This window comes from Protopterus annectens, chromosome 10.part0, assembly GCF_019279795.1.
Source record: "Protopterus annectens isolate FY-2018-M chromosome 10.part0, PAN1.0, whole genome shotgun sequence".
NCBI lineage: Eukaryota > Metazoa > Chordata > Ceratodontiformes > Protopteridae > Protopterus > Protopterus annectens.
Window position 1 is genome coordinate 1,473,514,705 of NC_056744.1, and position 19,842 is coordinate 1,473,534,546.

The window sequence follows — 19,842 nt, forward strand, 5'->3', positions numbered from 1 at the left end:
TACACAGGAATTGATGCTGAGAGTTTATAGTTATTTAGAAGAAAACTCAGTCATGGCAATAGAACAAAAGGGTAACAAAAGAAAGTCATAGGGAACAAAGGACCATTTGTTGTTAAATAAAATCATAATGGAAAATTGTAAAAAAGGGGAAGAATCTAAGTATGCCATAGAGAGAGTACAAAAAAGCATTTGACAGCATCCCACATTCATGCTATTTTAATTTCTCCAAATTTTTTGAGTTTCTATACCATGACAGGAATGGACCTCATTCCTAAGTTAAAATATTATTAAAGTTTATGAAATTAGTATTGTTTCAATCTTTGATGTCAGCCAGAAGTGCTCTTCGCAGCACCCGCAGTGTGCCCAATACTGACTTCTTCTGCAGTTTGTATGGAGTTACATGTATTGGTAACATATCTAAATACGATTGTAAATTCTTTTTTATAAAACCCGTTGCTCTTACTACTGTTGGAACTGTCTGTATATCTTTCTTCCACATTGCTCTCATTTCTGCCTGCAGATCCTGATATTTTATGACTTTGTGTCTTTCTATACGCAAGACACTTCATGCATAAAGGAATGGTTACAAATGCATAAGTTACACCCTACATTGATCAATTACATTACAGTGACCATGAAAAAGTAGCAACCCACTTTGCAGGTAAGCCATGATAAAGGACAAATTATTATCCTAAGGATGAAAATTCAAAAGTGGATATTCCAGGATGACTCTTTGTCACCATTGCTCTTTTGTCTTGCCCTTGACCCATTAAGCTGTCTTCTTAACAGACTAGGTCATGGCTACAATTTGACACCCAGAAAAGAACAATGTAAAGACCTCTCATCTTCTCTTTGTGGATGATTTAAAAATGTATAGTTCATAGATGAGGAACTGAAAGCACAACTGGAAGTGGTCAAGACTTTCTCAGATGATAAAAGAATGTCATTTGGTCTTGATAAATGTGCAAAAGTAACATTTAAATCAAGAAAGCTGCCACACAAAGGAAAGATCAGTCTGGGACAGGAATGTGATATAAAGGAACTTGAGCAGGAGGGAGTGTATAAATGTTAGGACACTGACGAAGGATTGACAATAAAACATGAACAAATGCAAACAAAACTCATAATATTTTTGAAGACTAAAATTAATCCTGAAAACAACCCTGACATCTAGGAGCAAAGCCAAAGCTATAAACCAATTTGCTCTTCCTGTTCTAACTTACAGTTCTGGGGTGATTGACTTGCCCCAAAAGGTATTGGATCAATAGGACAGGAATATAAGAAAAATGCTTCATGCTTATCAAATAATATGTAAAAATCAGTGTATACTAAGATTTTTCTTTCTGAAGGAGGTATGGGCCTCCTAAAAACTCATTACATGTATAGATCTGCAGTCGTAGGACTGCATACATATCTGTTGACCTCATTAGATGTAAACACTGTGAAGGTTTTGAAACATAGTGAAGATTTTGAAACATGAAGAGAACAAGTCTAAGATGACACAGTCCCACATTCAGGCATTACTGATAAACTTAGCAAACTGAATATAACCCCCTTCTTTGTAAGATGTGCTGCTAACTGGCTCACAAACCAGACACACACTATCAAAGTGAATGACTCCACATCAACCAACAGACCTGTTACCAGCGGGGTGCCACAGAGGTCAGTGCTGGGCCCCCTGCTGTTTGATATATACTTCTCAGACATTTAGGTCAAAACTAAAGGGTTGTGGCTGACCAAGTTTGCAGATGACTGCAAACTAAGTGCAATTAGTGAACCCCCAAATGATGTCAGTATACTCCAGAATGGTCTCACCCAGAGCAATAACTGGTGCATTAGTCATGGTCTCAAACTGAATGCAAAGAAATGCATCATCATTCCCTGAAGCACAAACAATGTCCCTTAACACTATCAAATCAATAACAGTACCTTAAGTACCCGTGAAATGATAAGGTCCTGGGATCATAGGTTGACCGGGACCTTAACTTCGACCACCACTTGTCTACCATTGTAAGGAAAGATGTCAACATAGCTCACTTGATTAGTAAAGGCATTGCCTCGAGAACAAAAGAAGTTCTAACCGCCCCTATACTCAATGCTTATCCGGCCCATAATTGAGTATAATGCCCCATTCAGTATGTACCGTACTAAGCATCTACAGCAATTAGAGAGACCTCAGAGATTTCTAACAAAGAAGATCAAGGGCCTCCAGCATTTGCCTTACTTGGACTGACTAAATTCCCTGTCACTATACTCTGTATCATATAGACTTCTTAGTGGAGACTTGTGCCTGGCCTATAGAGCAACCCAAGACCCAAACCTATTGAACTTATTGCATATTTGTAAATCAAGTGGGTCTAGGGCTACCCATTCCAGGGACTTAAATATGGTCTGTGACTTAAATAAGACATGCTGGAGGGATAGATTTATGTCCCAGTGACTGCCACATCTTTGGAACAGGCTACCAGTTCATGAGAAACAGAGCACCTCTATCACACTGTTCAAGAGGAACCTGGATGAATGGATGGGGCACCATAAATTCTTACTGGGGATAGCATCCACAACCCTCCTGGACATGGGCAGTCATCAATAAATGCAAATGCAGTCTTAGGTATTGACTAGTATCTCTATGGCACTACATTGGGTTCAAATGGCTAGGCTTAAAATGACCTCCGGGTTGAAAGCCTACTAATCTCCTATGAGCCTATGATCCTATGATTCCATGACTGCCTTGCTTAGTTTAGGAGAAGCATATTGTTGTCAAGTGGGAATGGAAACCAAATCAGAAGTAGACAAAAATCAGGCAGCAACTGAATGTGCCAGCAAGAAATGTAGAAAAGGATGTATCAGCTAATTGAATATTAAATTTAATATTAATTGAGTAAATCGATAAATAATAATGTATAAATTCTAACGTGCTTATTTTACAACTGCCATCCCAACACATACTTAAATAATAACTTGGCAGTCCTAAGTTTCACAATACTTAATATATTTATTCATTTTCAAACGAGTACAAAGCAAAAACTAAGTAAAAATAAAAGAGAAAAAGTATCACACTGGACACAAGAAATGTAGGTTAGCGCTTTCGTTTATATAATACATAAACTTCTTCAGACAAAATTACGTGGGAAATAAACATTTAAATAAACAATTAAGAAATTACATCATTTCCTATCCAAAGAAAAAAGTCACAATAAGAGCCTCATTATCCACCAAAATAAAAAACATACCTCAATATAAGAAAATCTCCAACTACAAAATAAATTACATAAGTCAAACCATCAAAATTATCTTGGCAATGCAAATGCTTGAAAATAATAAATATATGCGAAAAGAGACTTTCAAAGGTATAAATTTGATTTCCTACGTATTTTCTCTAGCATTGATAGTGCTTTGAATAAAATCAGAGAGAATAAAATAAAGAAACTAAATAGGGATTCACTAGCACTAGCACTATTCACGAGAAAACTCTGACAGACTTCTTGAGCAGATTCAGAACAGACATTCTTGAGTGAATGCAATACCAATAGTCCACCAGTGAGGATATCTCAAATTGATCTGTTTTTCTCCAGACTCAGCAGATGACTAAACCTATTCTGCTCCATGACATCTTACAAAGAGGCCTGGAAAACTGATGTCTCTTCAATTCCCTGGACAGGGACATTTCTCAACAACTTTCCCCTTTTCTTCTCATTCCCATAGTTCTTAAACAAGGAGGGGTCCTCAAAAGATGCTGTTGGTGACCCACCCCTTTTTGGCTCAGACAACACTGTTCTTTTCCTTCTAATGAAAAGAGCTAAGGACAGTCACTAAATACTACCTGAAAGGTTGGACTTGCCCACATAGTAAAGGGGATCTTCAGACTCTAAATCTAACAGATTTGATGATAGCCTTTTGAGTCCCTTTAGGCACCTTAATTCTGAGGACATGCCACGCATATTTAAGGAGGCAAGACAACCTGTTCCTAAGAAATCTAACATACCTAATATAATATATTTTCTCTTTGGTGCCAAAACAAAGGACAGAGACCAGCTCAAACGAAAGGACTATTGGTTTCTTATTACCTGAATGAATTCCTTAACCCTTGCTTAGTGTACCAATCAGTAAAGGTAAATCTCTCACCCATTTCAGCCTGTTTGACACTGGATCAAATTGTACCCATGACCTCAGGTAGAATTTTGAATTACAGGCCATTAAGTGTATTCACATTTTCCTAGTATTTCTAAAGGACAGGGTGAATCTCAGAACCAGCTTTTTCTTTTTGCCAAAAGTGCTATCTGAATTTAGCCTTAACAAATCCATTCTACTTCCTGCTTTGTATTCTAATACTCAAAATAAATGAGAAGGAATTCTGTTACTAACCTTACACACACAACTTAAAGTTTATTTGGGCAGAAGAACTAAAAGCTTAAGAGAAACAAATCAGCTTTTGCCTTTTATGATAAGAAGACAAAGAGTTTCTAAACAAACTATTTTGTTTTCAATAAACTAATTAGTACAACTGAGTACGAGAACAAATTGAAGTTAAGATTAAGATAAATAACTGTATAAGAAATACAAATACCTAATAAAACATTCAGTATATACAAAATCAATGATATTGCATTTTTTTTACAAGAATAAGTTTTATGCTAATTGCAGTATTTACTACTGGCTCAGAATCTGCTTGTAATCTCAAAATCCAGTTATATTCACTAGTCTCTAACATGCTGTTGAGATCACCACCTGTAATATTTTTATATATAGCATCCATGACTTTAAATTTAAACTTATAGTCTTGACTAAATTCAGTGATATGCTTTATCTTTACTTCATCTTGTTCTCATACTCAAGTTGTGCTAATTAGTTTGATGAAAAAAAAATCATGATTGGATGCTGTGTCACATGATTTAATCTAGAAAGTCTTATAAATGTGAGTCAACTGATTTCATTTTACTTGTACTGAAGAAGGGTTGTTACCCGAAAGCTTTGCTTTTGATTTGCACTTTAGTAAATGGTTTTAAATGGTTTGGTGTTCTCCAAGTCTGAGTTTGTTGTTTTCTGTTTGTATCTGGTTACTTTGGACTTGGTTTACAACAACTGTGCCCAATTTTTCTTAGCAGGTAACTTACCATAACAGTAGACATTTGAATAGATCACTATTGCAGTACTAATACCCTTCAATCCCTCCACCCCTTCACTATCACTTTCTCTGGCCAAATGAGGTATCCTTCCCATTTATTTCCACTGATTATTTATTTATTTAACATAAATTTAAAATCATGTCCCCAAACAATACCTCAATTGAAGTAATGCCCCATACAAAACTTCTGGGGCTTACAATAGATGAAAACTTCAAATATGACCTCCACATGCAGAACAATATAAAAACAAATCTAAAACAAAAACCAATAACGTTAACCGAATAGCTCAAAAAAATAAAAAATAAAACTCGGTGGTAAACCAAACTTCACTTTAATGCAACAAAATAATCCAGTAAGCGCTTTCGTCTCTTAACACTGAGACAATAATCCAGTAAGCGCTTTTGTCTCTTGACACTGAGACATGAAGTCTCAGTGTTAAGAGACGAAAGCGCTTACTGGATTATTTTGTTGCATTAAAGTGAAGTTTGGTTTACCACCGAGTTTTATTTTTTATTTTTATAAAAACAAATCCCACAAAAAGCTAGCAATGCAATATAGAGACAAACAATTCCTTACTGCATCCATCAGTCAGTCTTACCACTGCATACCTACTCTCCCCTCGGTTATATGGTTCTCCTATCTTGACTAACCATTAGGTCACCCTAAAATCTAAACTAGAACAGTGTTGCTACAAGGTTGCTGGATTTGCAACTAATACAAGTCACAGAACACACCACTGTTCTGCACTAAAAATGCTAAATTTGCTAGAATTATCCAGCTGATTAAATTAGATCCAATTCTCTTACACACAAAATTATATTTAATCTCACTTCTTGCCCAGCTATTAGTACAGTTGTCCATCCCTACCTCCTAAATCGTTAGGTTCGAACTTCTGACAAAAATCTACTTGTCATCAATCAGCCTTCAAAAACTGTGGTCAATATCTATATTCACAGTGTGTGACAAAAGTGCAGAATACAATCCGTGCACCAATCAGGGCCACACACAACATTCAGTTATTTAAGCTGCAACTAAAAGAATTCCTCTCAGTCTCCTGGCTTTGCACTTGCGGCTCTCCTGACAAATAATTTAAGCTCCTACTCTTGTAATACCTATATACATCCTCTCCCTCCTTTTCCTGGTTGTATTCCTCTTAACTTAATCTTGCTTTTGCTGTTCCTTTCTCCTGCCTTCTATATCTGCTTCACTTACACCTCCAAACATTACTTATTTCTCACCCCTCCATCCTCCCCTCCTCCTTATTCACCATTTGAATGTTCCACTCTGAGATTTGCTGTATGAATGAGCAATAAACTTGTGCAATTATAGCATGTCAACAGATTTTAATGCTACATGATATTATATTTATTTTGTTTTAATGATGGTATATGTGTATCATTCTACATGTCATGTATGTATTAATGTTTAATATGATGTCAGTTTTCACCTACCCATATGTTTTTTCTGTTATCTTATTCGTGGAGATTTTCTCCCTGGGCTTCCACTGAAAATGGATAAAATTATCCAGTCGGACTTTCTCAGTAAAAAAATATCAATAAATGAGTAAATAAACATTTTCTCCTTCCCACCACATTATATTTTCTATCTCTAGACTTAGCGTTATATGTACACAACGGTTTACTATCACATGTTCGATTGTCATTTAGACGATCGAATATGTGCGAAAATCATTTTCTTCAACCGAGAGTTCGATCACCACAATGTTGAAGCTGACATGAATGAACAGCCGCTATTGTCAGCTTCAACATTGCGGTGCAGATCGCACTATAGTGGGGATCGGGAAATGTACCCTTACCCTCACTGTAGTGCAATCTCGGAGTTTGTATATATAAGTAGGGGTGGTATGGGGGGTGCAGGGGGGCTTGCTCCCTGCAAATGTTATTGTTAGTTGTGGGCAGATGTGAGAATTTCAGAAAAGTCGATATTCAACATTGCTGAAATGCTCTGTTCAATATTTTGGTTGCTCGGTGTTTTGATTTCCAACAATATTTGCCGGAAATCATTGTGTTCGTCTAAATGATGTTCGCAAATATGATAGTAAACTGTACACAACAGAAAGTTGGTTAGAAATGATAGCAGGACTTTTCAAAACCACTAGAAGCAGTTTTCAGAATCAAACTTTTATTTTTATTTATTTAATTTTATTTTATTTAATTTTTTTACATTTGTTGACTGGGATAGTCCGACTGGATACATGCCCATTTTCAGTGGAGGCCCAGGGAGAAAAGCTCCAATGTACATACAGAAAAAAAAATTACAAGCTGAACATTGTTATTTATACAACATACAAAGGAAATATACATAAAGCATACATACAGAAAATTTTGCAAGTAGGGCATTATTACATATGCAACATCCATACAGAGAATATACATGCAGCATGCATAAAGAAAAATTTGCATGTGAAACATTCTTAGATATGCATTTCAAAATGTTTACCTACTTAGAGATTAGGAAGCAGTCTAGATGAGGGTAGAAATTCTAATTAGCATGTGTTTCAGTTTTAAGAGTTAGTCAGGTATGGAGCAAGGACATAGCCATTGCCGTTTCAGGTATTGTTTTAAACTTTTTTTTAATTGGATTAGAGAGGTTTCTGAAGTAAGTTCAGCAGGAAGTGAGTTCCATAGTTTGTCTACAGAGTTAACATACAGTGAGTTGCCAGCTGAGTTATTGGTTTTGAGTCTGAACTAGTAATTTGTTGGATGATCGGAGTGTCTTAAGGTTGCTGTAAGGGGTGATGATATTAGTAAGTGCAGGCATATTTTCAGGCTGGTAGAGAATTTTATGTGCTATGATTAGTTGGTTGTATTGAAGTTGATTTGACAATTCAAGCCAATCTAGTAGATTTAAGTTTAGACAGTGGTGTATTCTGTATGTTCCTCCAGAAGCAAATCTAGCTATGTGATTACAGCAGCTGGCGAGTTTGTTGAGATCAGACATTCTTAAGTTCATGAAAAGAGGGGAGGCATAGAGGAGGGTGGAAAGTAGATGTGCATGGGAAATCACAGTTCCAGCTAGAGTAGTGAGGAATGGTTTGATCTTGTATAGTAATCCAATTTTTTTATTAACTTTTTTAATAGTTTGATTAATGTGTATATCGAACTTCAGGCTATTGTCGACTATAACACCTAAGAGTTTAGTGCTGGTATCTGGAGCGATGGTAGTGCCATTGCTAGATTTTATAGTAAAGGTAGGTGAGGAGGACTTGTGACTGGGGGGAGAAGAACAGTAGTTTAGTCTTGTTAGGGTTGAGTAGGAGATGTCAATTAAGGAGCCAGTCTTCGACACTATTAAAGACATATTGGGACATTGTCTACAATTCTATATGGGAGGTGGCAGAGCAGATCAAAGTAAAGTCATCCACATATTGAATGCAGGTTACTGCTGGGATGACTGTATGCAGGTCATTGATAAAGATGGAGAATAGGAGGGGTCCTAATACTGAGCCCTGGGGAACCCCTAGGGTGTTAGGTAGGAGGGACGATAGTTTGTCCAGCTATAGTACAGCCTGTTGTCTACCACTCAGGTAAGATTGAAACCATTGGATGGCCTGGGTGTCTAGGGGAATAGCTTTAAGTGTGTGTATGAGTAGATGATGATCAACAATGTCAAATGCTTTCGAGAGATCAAGAAAGAGGGTAGAGGAAATCGTATTGTTGTTGTGGTTTTAATTTATAACATTAGAGAAGGAGAGAAGGGCACTGGTGGTACTATGGAATGGTCTAAAGCCATGTTGCGAGTTAGCCAGGATATTATTTTGAATGAGGAAGCTCAGGAGTTGTTTATGGATGCACTTCTCCAAAATTTTGGCTAAGGGTGACAGAATAGCTATATGTCTATAATTTGGTAGTTCTGTAGAGCTGCCCCCTTTATGGAGAGGCATTACATGGGATATCTTCCAGATGAAGGGGGTGGTGGCTTCTGATAAGGTCCTATTGATTAGGATGGAGATAGGTTCATAGGTTCATAGGTTGGTACTAGGCTATCGGCCCTAGGGTCTGTACAAGCCTAGCCATAACAATTCCCTGGCTATTTCTTCCCACAGTATTTACTTCCCTGGACCCCTGTCTAGCAGGGCGACTGATGTGATTCCCCGGGGTGAATTTCCTATCTCCCATCCAATCATCAAGGTTCCTTTTGAAGAGGGCCAAAGAGGCCCTCTGCTTGACATGTATAGGTGGTCCATTCCAGAGTATGGGGAGTCTCTGGGACAGGAACCTATCCCACCAGCATGTTTTGTTCATTGTGATGACAAGGTTTAGATCACTGGAGCGTGTGACTCTGAGGGAGTGGGATTTCTTTAAGTGTAGCATGTCCAACAGCTCTGGATTTGACATGGCCTTGTATGTTAAGCAGAGATCACCTCTGAGTAGATGATATGCAACAGAGTATAGGTGGAGTTTTTTTAGATGGTCAGCATAGGTCATCTGCTTTAGGCCTGTGATTCTTTTAGTGAGGTATTTCTGTGGCCATTCCAGTTGTTGCAGATGTCTTGAGAGGTACATACCAAACGGGTCGTTGTATTCTATAATGGGTCTAATGAGGAATGAGTACAGTGGGACAATGACCTTCTTTTTTCTGGATGAAAAGCCCTTAGTGATGAGGTGTGCCACATAGAAGGATTTCCTGACTGTTGTGGTGATGTGGTTATCAAAGGTGAGACCACTGTCCACCTGTGTCCCTAAGTCTCTTATCACACTTTTGGTGTTTAGTGCACTGCCACCTATGTGGTAGTTCATGGGTACATGTTATTTCCCAACGGGGATAACTATACAGTTCTTGGCATTGAGCTTGAGCCCATGGCTCTGGCACCAAGCATCTGTTTCTGTAAGGCCGTTTTGTAGAATATCCACATCATTTGGGGATTCAATAATGGCTCCCAGTTTGCAGTCATCTGTGAACTTTGTTATCCAGAGTCCCTTAGTGTTGGCCTCTACTTCAGAGAAGTAGATGCCAACAAGAGCAGTCCCAGGACTGAACCCTGAGGTACTCCACTTGTCACTTGTCTGGAGCTGGATTTAGAGTCGGCTACTTTTACAGTGTGGGTTCTGTCAGTAAGCCAGTTGGCAACCCATTGAGTGACGTAGAGATTAATGCCCAGCTTAATAAGTTTATCTATGATTCCAGAGTGGGGGATGGTGTCGAAGGCCTTGGCAAGGTCCAGATAGGCTGTGTGGACCACCTTACCCTTGTCCATGGCTCTGGAGACTGATTCAAAGTAGTCAATCAGGTTCAGGAGACAAGATTGGCCGTTCATGAACCCAAACTGTGTAGGGTCCAGTATTTGAAGGTTGCCAATGCCTTTGTTTTTAAGTTCCATGATAATACGTTCCATAGCCTTGCAGATCAGGCTCGTCAGACTGATGGGGTGGTAGTTCCCAGGATCCAAGGTGGATCCCCCCTTGTGGAGTGGTATAACTGTAGCTGTGCACCACTCAGTGGGCACAAAGCCTGAGGTGAGGCTATGGTCAAATGACACTTAGGTGAGGTACCAGTTCATTTTGTAGTTCATGTAGTACACAGCCTGGGATGTTGTCTGGTCCCATGGATGCTATATTCTTAGCTTTGGAGACTGCGTTTCTTACCTGTGTGGCCATTATTACCAGAATTTGGCAATTGTTTGGTATTGAGATTGGCCCCTTAGGGGGTGAGAGGGGGGTAAAATTTGCATTGAATCAATCTGCCAGGATATTGGCAGTATCCTTGGGATCAGTATATTTAATGCCATTCTTTTTTGCTCAGAGCAGATCTGAGCATTGCCATTTAGATTCTTGACATAGCTATAGAATGCCTTGTGGTTTTCTTTGGAATCTTTGGCAATTTTATTTTTGTAACTAGCTTTGGAGGATTGTATGAGGGAAATCAGCTTCTTACTGAAGCTGGTAAGGGAGTTTCTTGCATCCTGTGATTGTCCTCTTTTCTGCAACAGTTTTTTCCTTTTGTTGTAAAGTTTGTTTATGGCAAGGGACCACCAGATTGGCTTCCTTTTTTTGGATGAGAGCATCTTGGTTCTATTGGGGATGGCATGACTCATACATGAGTCGATGTGCTCGTACAGTGCCTTAGTGTAGGATTTCAGTCAAACGTTCAGTTCCTGTCTGCATGGGTGTCATGAAGTTTGTCACTTCTGACTTGAGTAGCATGAAGTTGGCTTTGGAGAAGTTTTTTATGGAGGTTTCCTTACTGAGGGGGGTGAGGGGGGATGTGGATGTCAAGGGTGATTAGCTTATGGTTAGACCTGACCAATGAATGAGGTGACCATGGGTGTGGAGCATCGATTTCCCATGTTGGTAATGACCAGGTCTAGGATATTGGAGCTCCTGGTGGGACTAAGAATTAGTTGATCCAGGGCATTAGAATTTATGAATTCCAAGAACCAGTGGGCAAAGGTGTTGGTACATGAGTAGTTTTCCCAGTTAAGGGCAGGGTAGTTGAAATCACCCAGTATTAGTTAGGGTATGTTATGGCATCCACAGCTTTTTGTAGGTATTCCACAGGGAGGAGATCAGCAGCAAGGGTAGTTGGTTTTAGTTTCTTGATAAGGGATTGGATAAGTGATGTGGAAACTGGTTGAAAGCTGAAGGAGAGTGGAGAACTAAGTGTGGTGTTATTTAGGGTGGAGCAAGTGGGAGATAGTTTGCTAGCTAGTGACTGGACAGTTTCAGTAAAGAAACTATTGAAGGCATTGGCAATGCCGTCAGGAGGTTTTTGGATGGCAGCAGAGGGGGTGGGGGTGGTGGTTTGTCCTGGGTGAAGGAGCTTATTTATACCTGCCCAAAACTTTTGCGGTTTGATTTGGTGCATCTGTTGAAAATGGAAGTAAAAGTTTTTTTTTATCTAACACGATAGATTTTTTTGTTTCATTCCTTAGTTGTCTATATCTAAGTTGATCTATGGGGGATTTTGAGGTGCGCCACATGGCCCAGGCTTTGTTTCTCAGTAAGATCTTTTGCTTGGTTTCCTTTGAGAGCCATGGTACAACTTTTGTTTTAGTCCTGAGAGTGCAAGGAGGTGCATGGGCATCAAGGATGGCTAGGAATTTGGTGATGAAGTATAATATGGCTTCTTCAAGTGGGAGATGTTTTAGTGTGGTGCAATTACAAGCTTTGAGTTCATTTTGGAAATGAATATGGTTGAAGTGTTTCTTGTTCCTAATTGTCTTGTAAGTAGTTTGGCAGGGGATGCCAGATTCATGCCGTATTATGTAGGTAAGAAAATGATCACTTATATCTTCAGGTAGGGTCCCAGCCGTGTACATATGGGGGTGGCTATTAATGAGTATCCAGTCTAGGGATACCCCAAGTGGGGTAGGAAATGATTTGTCAAAATCTGCAGCGATTTACATGGATGGAGGGACTTTCTGAGGAACAAGATTTCCAATCAATGTTGAAATCACCTAGAACAATGGTTTCTTGGGGATAGTTACTAGACAGTCATGAAAGGATGTCTTCAAGGATGCTAGCATTGTTACCTGCATGGATGTAGACACAAATGATGTTTATACGTTTGTTTTTGTTAATATGAAGCTTAGTGATGAGAATTTCAGCATTGTCAGCACAAAGAGATTGAGAGGAGTCAGAGGTCACATTTAGAGTCATTATATATATAGTATGGCTACCCATCTGCCCTTCCTAGTAGTGCGATCTAGTCTGAGTATATTATAACCCGGGGCTATAACCTCATTATCTGTTGTTGATGGTTTTAGCCAGGTTTCAGTAAGACATAATAAATCTGGGGAGTGTGAATCTAGGAGGGCATGCACATGATGGACCTTATTATTTAAGCTTCTAACGTTTAGGTGACTGACCAGGAGTAAGTCTGTAGGTCTATTTAAGGTTTGAATACTGGTGGGAGTAGAGGTGGTGGGGCTGGAGCCAAATAGAGGGCTAGGACCGGGGTTTGGGTGGATGTCTCCGTCCCTTGTAAGATTGCATTCAATTTTGTATATGAGCTTCAGGAATTTAGTGCTTAGTCTAGAATAGCTTTTAATTTTGGGGCTAATATATCTGGGTCTAATGTGATAATAGAGTCTTGTCTGGAAGGAATTGGATTTGAAGGTGATGTTTAAGTGGGTTCAGTTATTTAGGGTTGATGGAGTGGAGGTTTGACATTCTGGGAAGTGAAAGCCTAGGTAGGGCTGATTTTCATAGGTGGTGAGAGTATATAAGATGGTCAGCAAGGGTAGCAGGCAGCATATTAGTATTACTTTGGCTAGTTTCTGAGCAGGTAACATAGGCATTGTCAAGGTGCTGGTTTAGTTATGTTTCAGCTAAGTAATAGTTAAGTTAGGTGGGGTTAGAAAGGAGGGTTTTATTAATGACTAGAGTTGTTGATTGGTTATAAAGAGAGGTGAGTGGCTATGGAGCTATAAATCTGGAAGTAGTAGGGGCGGTGAGATTTGGGGGCAGGCTGGGGTGTGGAGCAAGCCCGAGCACAACAAGGGAGAGCGGAACAGGGCTTAACCAAGCCACAAGATCATTAGGGCCTGTGAGACCTAGGTAAGTAGACTACAGCATTTCATTTAAATACTTATTTTCCTTTTTTAGCTTTCAGAATACAATTTTTTTGGGGAAATAAGCCTTCATAAGACACTATTTATAGCCTTTAAGCACACTGTTTGTTTTTTAGCCAATTTCACCTTTTTTTGCTGTTTTACGGCTTACTAACATAGATAGGGGCAGTAGGTAATTCTAGTGGTTTTAACAGGGAATTACCTGGAATAGCATTATAGGGTTGGTTGAGGGGGTTTTGAGAGTCCTACTTTCATTTTAATTACTTTTCTGTTGTTTAATACTGCAAAGGATCTTTCCCCCAATATATTCTTTTGGAGAATGTGGCACTTCAACAGGGACACTGCTAGTTTTTTTTTTTTTTTATGTAAGCCATAGCTTTTAGACTAGTGAGGTTTTTCACAGAGGCTTTTTGAGTTGGTTCTCCAACCTCAGGAAGGGGATTTCCTCCAGGATTTGGTTTGGAAGGCACTATTTGTTTGATTTTTCTAGTGCAGTTCTGCACCATTTGGCTGAACTTCTTATGAAAACAGTCAGCTTCTACTCCATCTCTACTCTGAATTTCAGAATCACCCAGTCTGCTCCTAGCAGATTCACATCTCCCATGTGTATAACTACCTTATCCTACTTCTTTATTCTCCCTTCCAGGGTCCTATCCTCCTTGTCTGACCTTTCTGGGCCCTATGTACCTTTTTGACCCACCCCCTCCATGCCTTACCTACGAGTGTGCTCACTCTGGGCTCTGACCCAACCCATTCTAGTATTCCTCCCCACTGAAAATTTATAGTTGATGTCCTCCTTTATGCATTTCACTACTCTGCAAATTCATTCTCAGAAAGTTCAAACCTAGGCACCTCCATGTTGCTGACCCATGACTCTCTGATGCCATCAGTGCTCGTCTCTTACTGCATCATTGTTTGCAGTTGCTCCATCTTCATCTCTAAGGTGATGGATTGTAAAAATGGCATTATAATCAGATGACTTGCCCACTCATCCTGCAATGCCCAAAGAAAGAGTGAACAATTATCTGGGCTTGCACAAGCTTCTGAGTGCAGCTAGAAAAATCAACTTAATCAAGCTATGAATGTTGAACTCATTCCCTTAACCACTAATCTGGTTAACTGAAAAAACAAACAAAACAGGAATTCAAACAGCAACTGACAAAAACAAAGCACTTCTCACATATAGTGCAGCAGGATAAAACAGGTGACACCACTTATTTCTCCCCTGCCCCCCCCCCCCCCAAAAAAAAAAAAAACTGTCCATTGTCCTACAGCATTTCCCAGCTAATTCTGTAGTAATATAAAGTACTATACGGCACCCTGTGTTCATATAAACATGAGTCTGGACTATAAATAGGTAAGTTATCATCACATGTTTAGAAGCACTTGTTTGTTTATATGTAGCACTTCTTTTTAAAACAGCATTTTCTCATTCTAATTTCCAATAAATTTGTCAGTATTAGTATTTCTAATAAGCAAATGTTTAAAGCTTTCCACCGGCAATTTATACAAGGATATAATAGTGGTTTACATACACTCATTTTTAATGATACTGGGCAGGATTCAATAAAGCTTACATGGAGCAATTCTCCATGTATGAATAGTGTAGCAGCCCTAGCATGGAATATGGCTGCCGAGTGATCCAGTAAACAAAGCTGCGAGTGTGCACGAGCCTCCCAGCACTATTCTAACATGGACACTATGGAATAATGCTAATCACCTAATTTTCTGGTGAAAACCATGCAAATGAGGTGAATTAGCAATTCAGCAAGCAGACAGTTATCTGTGTCAGAGAACACAAGTTTGAGTGGGACACTATCATTCAATCCATGACCCCTTAGAATCATGCTATATTCATACATTGTCCACTGGGGAGCAACACAGGTTCCTTTTTCAAGTCTTACATGTTTTGAATGAGAGTGTTAGGTAGGGTGATAAGGTTAATATGACTGAGACAGTTGAGTTTCAGTGGATTCTAAGGTTAGGGGCACATAGGGTCATGGATTGAATGATAGTGTCCCACTTAAACCTGTGTTGAAATCTAAAAGAATAAAGGACTGAGGAGGGTGTTCTTGTCCAGGGGAGGTCCTTTTCTACTCAGCAATGTTTACACTTGCTAAAACACTTTGTGCGGCGGACCGCGGGGCATAAACAGATCAAAAAAAAAAAAAAGAAGGAAATAGCAGTATAAAGGAAATGACCTACAAATCACTAAAACAGAGTATCCTCGTCACAGTGGCTCATTCAAACCCCTCAATAATACAGCTGGCAGGTGGAATGTATCAGAGTCAGCCAATCACACAAGCAGCATTTGCAGCAGAACAGTATAAAGTATGTAAGCACCTTTCAGTCTGTTTTTTCCCACAAACCCTGCATCATTGGTATACACAGCTGGGAATTGTAACCAACAAAATGTTAGGGGCTGCTGTCACTTTGATCCATCAGTATGTGCTAGATGGTGAGGGCTGTGGGGAGGATAATGCTGACAAGCATCCCAGACTGAGGAGGAGGAGAAGCGTGTTCAAACTCAGGATAACCTACCAGCAGTTACATGATCTGGAGATACTATAGCACTACAGGGTGGACAGAGACGTACTTCAGCAACTCATCGAGCTGCGCCAGCCTCAACTCAGACCCAGAGCTAACAGAGGGGAACCCATCCCAGTGGATACCAAGGTATGTGTAGCCTTAAGAATACCAGCTACAGGTACTTTCCAAATACCTAATGGGGACATCATGGGGGTCTCACAGGCATCTGGATCCAGGGTACTCCAACAGTTCCTGGATGTCATGTGCGCACATGCCGGTGAGCACATATATTTCCCTACCACCCCTGAGGAGAGGACCAGCAATATGCATCTCTTCTACCATGTAGAAGACTACCAAGAGGTACTGGGGGCCATAGACTGCATGCACATCTACATCAAGCTACCACCAGGTTAAGAAGATAGAGTCTATGTCAACCACAAGGGCTATCACTCCATCAACTGCCAGGTCGTGTGCAATGCCCAGGGCATTATCATGAACGTGTGTGCTGGCAACCCTGGTAGTTATCACGACTCCTACATCTGGCATGCCTCACAACTGTACCAGGCATTTGCCAGGGGGACATCCCATATGGCCATCTGGTGGGGAATGTTGGCTATGCACTGGAGCCGTGGATGATGACACCCATCAGAAATGCACACACACCCACTGACGAATGCCATAATGAGGCAAACGCACAAACCAGGAACATTGTAGAGCATGTGTTTGGGATGCCCAAGTCATGGTTCTGCTGCCTCGACATATCTGGTAGAGCCCTGCAGTACTCTCCAGCCACATATGCACACATGTTCATAGTATGTGCCATGCTACACAATGTGATCCTGCAGATACAGCTGTGATAGGAACATCACAAGGAAGGGCCACACAGCCCCCCACCATTGGCAAGGTACAGGGGGACTTGGAGGAGTAACCTCCTGACTTCAAAGAAACACCTCCAATACTCCAAACTGACTTTAAATACAAAAAACTGGAACACAAACAATGAACTGTTTGATGAGATTCTTTAATTCTGGTACTTCGGCCTTCGCCTTCTCCTGGAATACATTCTAAAACATCAAACAACACCCCTTTTAAATCACATCCAATTGAGTAATTAATGCACCCTAATTAAACAATTTATTAGTTTGTCAGTTGACTCAACATAAATGCTTCACTCTAAAATTGCTGACTTAAGTCATATAAACAATTTCTGACTTCCTTATACATTATATCAAATATATTGCAAGAAAATATCTAAATATAAACATTTGAAATTTATCTAGTTCTACTAATGTAATATTAACTTTAATTAATAACATTACTAAATATTAAAACACCTACTGTGAGTTCATATTACATAAAAAACATTTTAAATCTATATACCAAAAAGTTTTGGAAATGTTCATTCTAGATTTCCATATTCATGCCATTTGGAAACCCCCTGAGCCTGCTCTTGTAGGCAGACGGAGGCATGCTAGTATGCCCAGGCCTTGGCAAAGAGGCAACACATAGCACACATGCTGACACTGTAGGGACCCAGGGACTGACACCTCTCTCTGACTCAAACACATAGTAAAATGGATGCCACACACATCACACTGCCTGTATCTTACCATTTATAGGCTGTATACTGTGTGCATCTGACAGAGCCAGCCCTCAAGCACCATCCTCACAACTGCTGCAGGCACAAGGTAATTCAGTCTTCTTAACAATAAATGAATGGAGTAGTATGTTGTGGTAGCATAGCTATGGTATCACTGCATGCATGCAAGGGAATGGGATGTCCTACCGAGATAGCAGCAGACAACCGACAGCTATGTGGACAACAGGAAATGTCTGGCCAATACTGGCTTCCCCAGAGTATGCAGTAGTCCCCTAGGTGAAACATCTCACTGCAGCATATGTGGGGGGCTAACTAACTGGGGGGGGTCATAAGTCACATTCATGGATGTCAATGTGGGGGTCCCATACTCACCCCTTAACCTCACTCAGCAAGTCAGCTATAGAAAACCATAAAGAAATGTCTGGAAAAGGCCCACAAATGGGGACAATGATGAAATATTTCCATACAGACTTACACAGTGATATCACAGCAGGTCTTGTCATTGCAGTAAGGCTCTGAAGGGTAAGATGTCTAAAACCCAAATGTCTGCCATTACAATCTGACCTGCAATCTTTATTGATATACCTGTATTCTCTAAGGCAGGCACAGTACTATGCTAAACGGAACCAAAATGTAAAGGGAACATCAGCACAGTCTGTGCAAATGTGGACAGTTGACAGGTGTGCCCCCCACACACACCCATGTTCCCATAGAAATGCAGTAACATTAATGTTTGTAGGGTATTAGCAGCAGAGCACACATTCCCAGGGCTGTCCCAATCATCTTGATAACTTGTTTCATGTCCACAATATGCAGGGGTCAATAAACTATGTATATGTGTGGTTAACGCTGTCAGTATGTGGCCTGCTCTTACTACTGGCTGTCATGTCTTAGTGGCCTAGGTAGAGTACTGTGGTTGACAGGGTCCATGTTCCAAGAACTGCAGTGCCAATTATTTTGCATATCAACTATACCTATGGTAGGAGTTGTACATATTGTCCACATGTCAATATCTGTTACTGCAGGAAAGCTGGACAGGTTAGGGACAGGGGACCACATATATGGCAGGCAGTACACAGCTCAGAGTAACCTACACAGTGTCTAGCATACCTCTCAACTGTACAAACTTTTTGCAGACTGTCCAGAGGTTTGCATCATATTTATGGTCTGTTTATCATGAAATTGTGGCTTTCTGGCAAATCATTGGCAAATCGCGAAAGATTAAAGTCAGAAAGTAATGACAGATTGTAGCTACAGACTTCATACCCTTTAGGAAAATGCATGCTAATGCAAAACCTGTTATTGTATCACCTTTCTAGGTTTTTATGTAGGCCTCTGTACCCAAATTACTTATGGCTTTGTCCAGAAGTCTGGCTCTAAAAAGTTGGGAGGTATGATGCCTAGTAGGACAGCAGGTACCTGAAGGTCAGTATACTGCCAGGTTATAAAAGGCTGCCATCGTACTGTGTCAGCACTGACAACATACCACTGGCCAACATCCATACCCCTGGAATGACAGGTTATCACAGAAGGAGCACAAGTATGCCTTGTATATCTGTTCTGCTTGTCCTAACATTGCATTTACCTGCCAACTATTTGCAAAACAAGAAAGGGTCATGTCAAAACATCAATGGCAGACAGTGGAGAAGCAGACATCATACCCACAAGAGAAAGCAAGCAAATACCAAACTGGTCTCCCAACTGTCTATGTTTGGCAGAACAGTATTAACACTGTCCTCATGTGTGGGCCTTTGTCTGACTGTCATATATGGGCCTGTCCAGATGTCAGTCTGTGACGGTTTGACAGCTAGGCCAACATGTAGCCTCATAACATATAGTAACACAAACCGTCTGAGGACCACAGTAAATGTAGTGGTGCAATGATGAACAACCTGTTAAAGAGATACACTCAGAGGTGTGGTCCATAACCTGGTGTGTGATGGTACAGCATTTACCCTGCTCACACCAGAATTAAAAACACGCTATTTCTCAAAACTGCATCTTAGTCTTGCGCTGCAAGTTTAACTATAGTTAACAAAGTAAGAATAACTCTA